This window comes from Grampus griseus (genome assembly GCF_964374135.1).
Source record: "Grampus griseus genome assembly, chromosome: 13".
Taxonomy (NCBI): Eukaryota; Metazoa; Chordata; class Mammalia; order Artiodactyla; family Delphinidae; genus Grampus; species Grampus griseus.
The window spans coordinates 69,055,527-69,064,720 of NC_139007.1; the positions used below are offsets into that span (position 1 = coordinate 69,055,527).

Sequence of the window (9,194 nt, forward strand, 5' to 3'; positions counted from 1 at the left end):
ACTGATAAAAAGGAAGGAATATGCAGAGGCAAAACCAAAGTTACATGGGAATGTTGGGGGGCAAAGGAGATGGATACAAGTCCTCAGAACTGGATAAAGCAGAGAACCTAACAAGAGACTTATGAATAAAGCTGGAACCCTGGAGAAGTATATCCTTTACATTCTTAGTATAAGGTAAGTAGGAAAGAAACCTCATTGTGAAGAAGGGGAAAGCAAAGAAACTTAACTATGCTTACCGTGATGTGGGGTAGAGGAAAAAAACTAATCTCATCTGAGACTGTGTAACTAAATTCAGCCCTTGTGAATATGTGTGGGCGGGACTGATTCTATCTCTGTGGTCTGAAAAACCTCAAGCAGCATGTTTAAAGTGTTCCTTGTTTGGAAGTGATCCCAAGCTAGGGACGCAAGCAAATATAATTTACCTTCGGAGAAACTTCACTTCAACCCAGCCCTTGAAGCATTTTTACAGAAAAAAATTCCAAGGAAAGTGAGCTGCCGATAGTCGAAAATCACAAAGCATGTGAAGTCAGTCCCACAAGAACAGGTGGGACAAGAGACACTCTAACAGACCCACAGGGACTTTGGGATTATCATAAATTGAATATGAAATGGAATATGTCTAAATCAATTCAAAATAAGCTTGAAAATTCGAGCAGACAGGACTATTAAAAAAACCTCCCTAACAAATAGGAAAAAGAATCAAATAGAACTTTTAGAAATTTAAAATGTACAAAAAAAATTAAAAATCCTATGGACGGATTAAATGTCATGTTAGATAGAGCTGAAGAGAAAGAAACTCTGTGAACTGGAAGATAAAACTGAAAAAATAGAGTGTTTTCGGACGCCCAGCGGTCGCGGCAACTTGGGCCGATCTTCCGCTGGCACAATTGCAGGCCGCGCAGCAACAAAGGATGAATGGAGCTCTGGGAAAGGCGCTGTGTCTGAGGAATGACACCATTTTTAAGCAAGCCTTTTCCCTCTTGAGGTTCAGAACCTCAGGAGAGAATCCCCTCTGTTCTGCAGGTGGCATTCCTGAGCATCAGTCGGCACTATAGGTCACAACCCACGCATGGCATTGGAAGATACAAGCACCTAGTTAAAGCACAAGAGTTTCTTTCTCTTTTGCTTCCTGCTCAGCCCAGGAAGAAGAGGGGAAAAGTGGAAGTGAGACCCATTAATCTGGGACAGATTATGAATATGGGGTTTGAAACATTCACCTGACTGCAAATGTATGGCCCTGGCAGAGAGTTATGCCCGGTATGTTCACAACCTCTGCTACCATCTCTCCATTAAAGTCGAGGAAAGTTATGTGATGCCCACCAAAACCGTGGAGGCGTTGCAGTTGCAGGTCCAAGGCAGCAAAATGCTCCTGGACTCAGTTCTTACCACCCATGGGCGAGTGGTTCAGATCAGCGGTTGGAGCGCTACATTTGCAGAGATTTTCCTGGAAATAATCCAAAGCAATCTTCCTGAAGGAGTCAAACTGTCAGTGAGGGAGCACACTGAAGAAGACTTCAAGGGAAGGTTCAAAGCCCAGCCAGAACTGGAAGAACTGCTAGCCAAGTTGAACTAGCTCCCTGCAGACCCTTTCAGGCCAGCACTGGTGATACTGAGTGGCAAGGGGAAGAGCTTCCTGGGTGGCCAAAGTTAAGGAGGAGACCCTGACTCTCAATATCGTAAGTACCCATCTCCACAGCCAGGGGTGCCTCCTCTCCTCTGTGGAGGAGTGCTTGCCGACTGTCACCACTTTCCTTTGAGCCAACCCTAGGTATCTTCCATCTAATAAAAATCTGCTGATGATGGATAGATGTGTGTGTATGTGAGAAGTCAGTCCATCCTGTCGAGTGTATTTAACTAAGGGATTCAACTTCTCTTTGCCTGGTGCTTTAGCATATAAGCATGTCCCCCTTCAGTATTTCTCCAGTTAGAGTGAACTCATCCTTTAAATCAACCTGGCATGGAGTCCCTTTAGTGAAGCAGACAATCATAAGTAACCTCTCTGTGGATAGAAGGCATAGGGAGGGAGATTTTGTATATGAAAAAACCCTCCAGGTAGGATCAGGGTCTGTCCATAAGTGAAAAAAAATTACCTTGTGGGGTAGTGAGTGACCTGTCATAAGTATGCAGGTAGATGTTACATAACTGCAAATTAGGGTTGCCTGGAATGAGTTGAAGCAAAGAATTAAAGGTTGATCTTGGTCACGTGTCAGAAAACTACTGCTTGTGAGCCAAATCCCAACAACTGCCTATTTGCTTTTTAAAAAGAATTTATTGAGGTGAAATTCACATGTCACAAAACGAACCATTTTAAAGTGAATAATTCAGTGGTATTTAATGCATATGCAGTGTTGTGCAACCTCTATCCAGTTCCAAAACCCCATTGCCTGTTTTTGTAAATAAAGGTTTATTGGAAGAGAGCCCTGCTCATTCATTTACAAAAAAATAAAAACTGAAAAAATAGAGAATATAGGGACTTCCCTGGTGGCGCAGTGGTTAGGAATCTGCCTGCCAATGCAGGGGTCACGGGTTCGATCCCTAGTCCAGGAAGATCCCACATGCCGTGGAGCATCTGGGCCCGTGGTCCACAACAGCTGAGCCTGTGCTCTAGAGCCTGTGAGCCACAACTACTGAGCCCACGTGCTGCAACTACTGAAGCCCCCGCACCTAGAGCCTGTGCTCTGCAACAAGGGAAGCCACAGCAATGAGAAGCCCACGCACCGCAGTGAAGTGTGGCCCCCGCTGGCTGCAACTAGAGAAAGCCTGCACACAGAAACAAAGACCCAATGCAGCCAAAAATCAATCAATCAATAAATAAAATTAAAAAAAAATAGAGAATATAGATCCAAAAAGACAAAATGAAGCAAATTATGAAAAGCAAAATAACTACTATGCTTATGGAGGATAAGAGTGATATATATACATATATAATGTGTGCTTATGGATTATAGGAGTGATAAGATATATATATATATATATACACACACACATATACACATATAATGTATACCTTATATATAATTTCAGGGATAAGTAAGAGAAACAAAATGGAAGAGGCAATAGCTAAGGGATAGTGAATGAAAATTTATCCGAATTGTTGAAAGACACCAATCCTCACAGGTAGGAAACCCAGTGAACTGCAAACAGATTAAGGTACTCCACTGTATACTAACTAGTCCGTCTGCAAAATACAGGTATTGGGTTTCTCACAATGTCACAAGCTGCAGCTAAAAGTATGCAATGACCTCCATTATGTTTCCAATGTTCCCTTAGTGCTTATGAGCCTTTAGGGGAGTTTCTAGGAGTAAAGTTTTCTGTGACCAGGGGCAATGCAGACTTGTGAAAGGTGACTGAGAAAAGCAGAAGCGACAGGATCCTATTGTGGAGGGGCAGCCTTTGGGTATGTTTCATCCCTAGCATGATCATCTTCAGACATTCATGACTGCTACAGAGAAAAGGGGAATTTGGTTGTCAGGAAGACCTAAGGAATGAATGTGCTCTGCCTTACATTGTCCCTTAGTGCAGTCAGTTAATATTATGCTAATATACCAGTTTGGGGACATTTGGGGGTCAGAGAAACCTGTGCTCCATAAATTATAGGCAGTATGTTTAAGTTTGACCAAAGTTCTAAAAAATGCACAATTATTTATGAGTTGCCGGAAGAGCATAGAAAGGAATTGAATATTTGCCTGTGTCTGTGAAATAACCCAAATGCTGTGTTAGGGACTTTATATGCATAGGTGTTTAACCACTGACTGTCCTACTGACTGTCCTACGGAGAGCTACGAGGCCATCAGTGCTCAGAGAGATGCCAAGTACTTCTGTTGTTTACTGACCAGCAGCATCTTTTCTCTTCCTTTCTTGTAATACTACCTGAATTTCTTTACCTATCCCCTGTGTAGTTTGAGTGACAACGGCCCCACTCCAGTTCTTGAGGTGGGCTCTGATTGCTTTCAGTTAACTTGAGTGTCCTCATTTTCTGGGGGCAGTACTTACCCTGGGATGGTCCAGTCAGTGTGCCCTGGACCATCACAGGGAAGGCTGGGACTTGGGCTCCTTCTCTTCCATGACTGGGTGTCCCTTGAGGACAGGGAGTTTGGAACTGGGACAAAGACTCTTTTCTTGACCAGACTCTAGACAGACTCCTCTGAGCCCAACTAGACCCTGTCTTGAACATCTCCTCAAGACCCAGTTTTAGCAAGAATCCTGCAAATTCAGGTTATCAAGAGAGACTCCCTCACCCTCACTATTTGATCACCCTCAATATCTAACCAAATTTCTCATCTGTCACCATCCCGCAGGTGATGTGTGATCACCCTGGTCTGCCTTAAGTAAGAATACTCTCAGGTAGGTTTAGGCAGAATCCCCTTTTCCGCTGATGTTTCCTCTTAGTAATTTTCCATCCACTGACCCCCTCACCTTGCTTCTTGGCTATCAATCCTTAGTTTTCCTTGTTGTATTCAGAGTTGAGCTCAATCTCTCTCCCCTACTGCAGAACCTCATTGTTATAGTCCCTATAATAACAATAGCCTATTGCAATAGTCCTATGTCTGCCTTACTGTTGTAACAAGTGTCAGGATAATTTTTTTCTTTAACAACTGCTATAGCTACCTGGGGGAGCCAACGGGAGAAAATTGCAGAAAAAGAATGCAAAAGTTCAGATGACATGGTGAACCTCTGGACAACCTGGCTTGGGACCAAAATTTTTTTCTGACCAAATCTTTTTTTATTTTCTTTCTTTCTTAAAGCACTTTGGATCAGTTCTGTTCCTTTGATCTGAAATATTCTGAACTAGTATTAAATAGGAAATGGGATATTAAAATATGGTTCCCTTTGAAACCTGTACCTCTTGCTCACTGTACAGCTTTCCAAGTCATAAGGACAATTAGAAAAAAGTAAATCTCCATCCACTTGACAAAATAACCTCAAAACAAAGATCCTAATCCATCGTTTGCTCTCACAGTCCTGGTCAGTAAATGAAGAAAGAAAATACTGAGTTAAAATTAAATATATAGTCTAGTAGCAATTTTTATTCTAGTTGTTTATCTCTTCTCCTGACAGAGATAGGCAGAACAGGAACTAAAGGCTAATCAAGACTCAAAAGAGGAAAGGACTGAATAAAAGCAGAATAAAACTAAATCAAAATAGTTTGATATTGGATTTTCTACTTCTACCATTTTGGAAAGCCAGGGTGTTTCAGCTATCAAGAAGGTAGTACTTGTGGATTGATTTTGCTGGTTAAGACGAAACCCAAATTCTTTTGTTCTAGAGAAGTAATTTACACTAAACACCAGAGCCCCTGGTCACTACAAATAGCTGTTATACACTCCAAGTCAGAATAAAATCCACACATTCATAGTAATTAGTCCATGTGGACATTTGAAAGACACTTTTTTTTAACATCTGTATTGGAGTATAATTGCTTTACCATGGTGTGTTAGTTTCTGCTTTATAACCAAGTGAATCAGCTATACATATACATATATCTCCATATCTCCTCCCTCTTGTGTCTCTCTCCCACCCTCCCTATCCCACCCCTCCAGGTGGTCACAAAGCACCGAGCTGATCTCCCTGTGCTATGCGGCTGCTTCCCACTAGCTATCTATTTTACGTTTGGTAGTGTATATATGTCCATGCCACTCTCTCACTTCGTCCCAGCTTACCCTTCCCCCTTGCCTTGTCCTCAAGTCTATTCTCTATGTATGCATCTTTGAAAGACACTTTTATGGGCCCTTTACCTGAAGGGCTCATATGCCTCAGGTGCCTTCACTGAACTGCTGAATATCTATTACTGACATTAATTTTAGCAAACAGTTTCTAAGATATGACAGAAATTTGTTTTAAGTACTCATCATTCTGATAGGGAAAGAATGCTCCTCAAATTTTGTAGACAGAAATCAGAGATGCAGAGAGAGATGAAGTGCCCATTAATATCAGAAGCTGACAAGGAGAGTTGCATGATCAGCTGTCTTTGTAGAAGTTCAAGTCTTTTCTTGGTGTTTCCTCTGCTTGCCCTGGAACCACCGAATTCACTCAGATATTAGAAGGTACCAAGCCATAGAGGGGAGACCCCAGGAGAAGCCCATGAATTGGACAGAACTATCCCCAGGCAGGTGTTCCCTAAGGAAATGAATTGGATGCTAAGATCCAACCTTTCCAACTAAGATCCAAATGAATCGGATGCTAAGATCCAACCTTGCCAACTAGTAGGAACCATCTTTGAATGTAACAATAGGTAAGGGTCTACTGCCAGGAAGTTACTTTCTTTTGGTAAAGCCTGGTGCTTTGTCTCCTCAAGTTCAGTGGTGTGTGTGTGTGTGTGTGTGTGTGTGTGTGTGTGTGTGTGTGTGTGTGTGTGTGTGTGTGTGTGTGTAAGATTCACCTCAAGTCACAATTAGCCTTTGAATACAGAGAAATTTAAGGTCTGCATCTATACTCATTTCCACAGCAACAGGATGATTTTCCCCAAGCACTGGCCCCAAATGTCAATTTGCTATTTTACTCTAAATTTTAAAATCATATCTTAGGTAATGCTAATTCCATTTGTAACTTTTCAGAATTCTAATAGGCATAAATAACCCTAGACCACGCTGTAGTGAAAAACATAATCAATTAGCTCATATCAATTTGGGAAGATATAGCTAAAGATAAAAGTAAAGAGCTGAAAGACATTTCCTTGTTTGTTTGTTTTTTGCTTTTTCCTTTTAAATATGCTTTATTTTTCCTCAGGCATATAACAGGACACTTGAATAAAAAGTTATGGTAGGGTAGAAATGTGCCTGAAACACTACAATGGCAGAGACATTGCTTATGTGTTAGTACCTTGCCAGATGTTGATGACACTGGATTCAGTCACATGCTTTCCAGGGTTGGGTAATTTTTAGTGAAATCTCAATTCTAATTTTGTTCTGTATCAAGGATCCCCGAAAAATATGTGCTCAAATAGTTCCCCTTATTGAAAAGCATATATAAGTTTTAAAATATCAAATTTGATCACAAACTGTGTACATAATTGCTTTTCAAAGCTATCAGAGATTTTTGCTGTCATTTGATATTCAAAACTTTGAAAGGATTTTCTTCTGAACTTCATGACCGGATGATGGTAGTAACGAGACAGTATTCATTATGCTTCCTCTCTTGAGTCTCAGAGAAGAACAATAATAATCTTGAAAAATGATACAGAAAGGGCATGCCCTTCTTAATTGTACAAATAGCAAACTATCCAGGATGGAGCTTTGTACAGTCTGTAACTCTCCACAGGAATTTCTGAAAACAACTGGAAGTGTTAGAATATTGAGGCCGGGAGCCCTGAAAGCAGCATGTAGCTAATGGCTCCATTCAAAGGAATTGTCACTTCTCTCTTGTCCTTTTCATTAGCCACTGCTTCTCTTCTGTTTTGCCAGTTTCATTTTTCCTCCAGGCAAACATGCTGTAAGGCAAAAGAGAAGAGGGTGGGAGACTAATTAGTGTGTCAAGGGGAACTAGAAGGTATGGTGAGAAATTCAGAATCTCATTTTCTTTTCACGCCCTTAGAATTGATTTTGCTGTCACCATTTAAAAAATAACAGATGGATGTATTTCTATTGTTTGATGGAGATAAAGTACTTTCTTCCTCTCTATATATAATTTGCTGCAAATTCTATTAACCAAGTATATATTTCAGAACCAAAATTATTAAAAATTTTGAAGTCTTAAATAGTTTAATTATGGCTATGAAATGAAGTGATTTGCATTTGTTCATATATGTAATTACAAGTCCAGATAGAAGTAAATTAAAAGATTTGTAATCAGATTAGAGTGCTTGCCAGAAAAGTAATGATTTTTAAAAAACTATGCATTAGGGGAAAACTTTGCAGTCTGCTATTAAAAGCATCCCATTTATGACGTTATTTAGTTGCAGACTGAATCAGAGGTAAAGCTTTGTTGTTTGTTTTTAATACACCTCTAGACTCCCATCCTGGTAGAAAGTCTTGTTTATAGTGTGGTTTGTGACTGTTGACAGAAAGTTTTCACAGATGAACTCTTACTAATGCCTTCTTGTTTTCTTACTGAGGAAGGTGGTAGGCAGGCACCAGCTCTTTCTGTGAGCTACCTTTATTTAATACTGAGAAGCAGGTGATTGATTCCTTTCCCTTATTATCATGTCTTGATTGATATTCACATCCTCCCCCATTGGATGTTGGCGATATGAAAAAGTTAGACTCTCTTGCCAGGGCCTCGTTAATCTGCGGTGTTAGGTATTGATTAGGTGAATGCTAACCCTACACTTCAGTTTCATACTTTGTTTGATTTACTGGTTTCTGCTCTTTTCTCTTGTCCTAAGTGATCAATTCTGTTGTAGGCGTGTTTGTTTCCAACGAGACTGTTTTCCTACAGTTTGGTTTGAAGAGATTTATTTATTTCTCATCTTCTTCCTCTGGAATGGTAGCTTGATCTTATTTTACTTTATTATTTATATTTATTTATTTACTTTAATTTGGTATCAAAGAATTCATGGTCTTCCTTTTGTTTCCCTTTGCTTTATTCTAGAAAGTTATTTTAATAATGATACCTTGTGGTTGGTTAACAGCAAACTTTCACAATATACGAATGAAGGCATTCTATTCTTCTTTCTACTTGGAAGGTAGACTTTCTTTCCTTCTTTCTTTTTTCCTCTTCCCTTCCTTCCTGTCTCCCTCCCTCCTTTCTCTCTCTCTCTCTCTCTCTCTCTCTTTCTCCTTCCCTCCCTCCTTCCTTTCTTTGCCTGGCTTCTTTTCCTGGCCTATTATATGCCAGGTCTGCTTTGGGAAACATATTTCAGTTCTTAATAATGGTTGGGAAAACTACCTGAAGGCACTGGATTATGAATCAGGGTCCAGTCCTCATACCCATAAACCTCAAAAAGATCAGACAGGCCAAAGGAGAACTAGGCAGGAGTTCTGTAAGGAGTCAATAAAATTTTCTCCAAGTCCCTTTGAAGTCTGGTTTTCATGATCATCTGTGGAAGGCTGGACCAACATCAAGTCTTGTTCTTTTCACAGGGCTTTTAAAAACTGGGTTGAAAACCAGTGGACTTTTATCAATTAAAAATAATTGTCTGCCTTCTCCAAAGGGAACAGAGAAGGGAAATTGTTAGAAGTTAGAATAGAAGAACTGGGGAAGTACTAAGTGAAGAACGAGGGTGCAGTAAGGAGGGAAATCCAGGAGGCTGAGGGCTG

At 40.4% G+C, this 9,194-nt stretch overlaps 1 pseudogene across 1 annotated transcript; it reads left to right on the forward strand.

The window, feature by feature from the left end:
* Positions 1-837: 837 nt before the first annotated feature.
* Positions 838-1,573, forward strand: LOC309831684 (large ribosomal subunit protein mL48-like; annotated as a pseudogene). The gene has a single exon. The product of its transcript is annotated as a large ribosomal subunit protein mL48-like (transcript).
* The last annotated feature ends 7,621 nt before the right edge of the window (positions 1,574-9,194 follow it).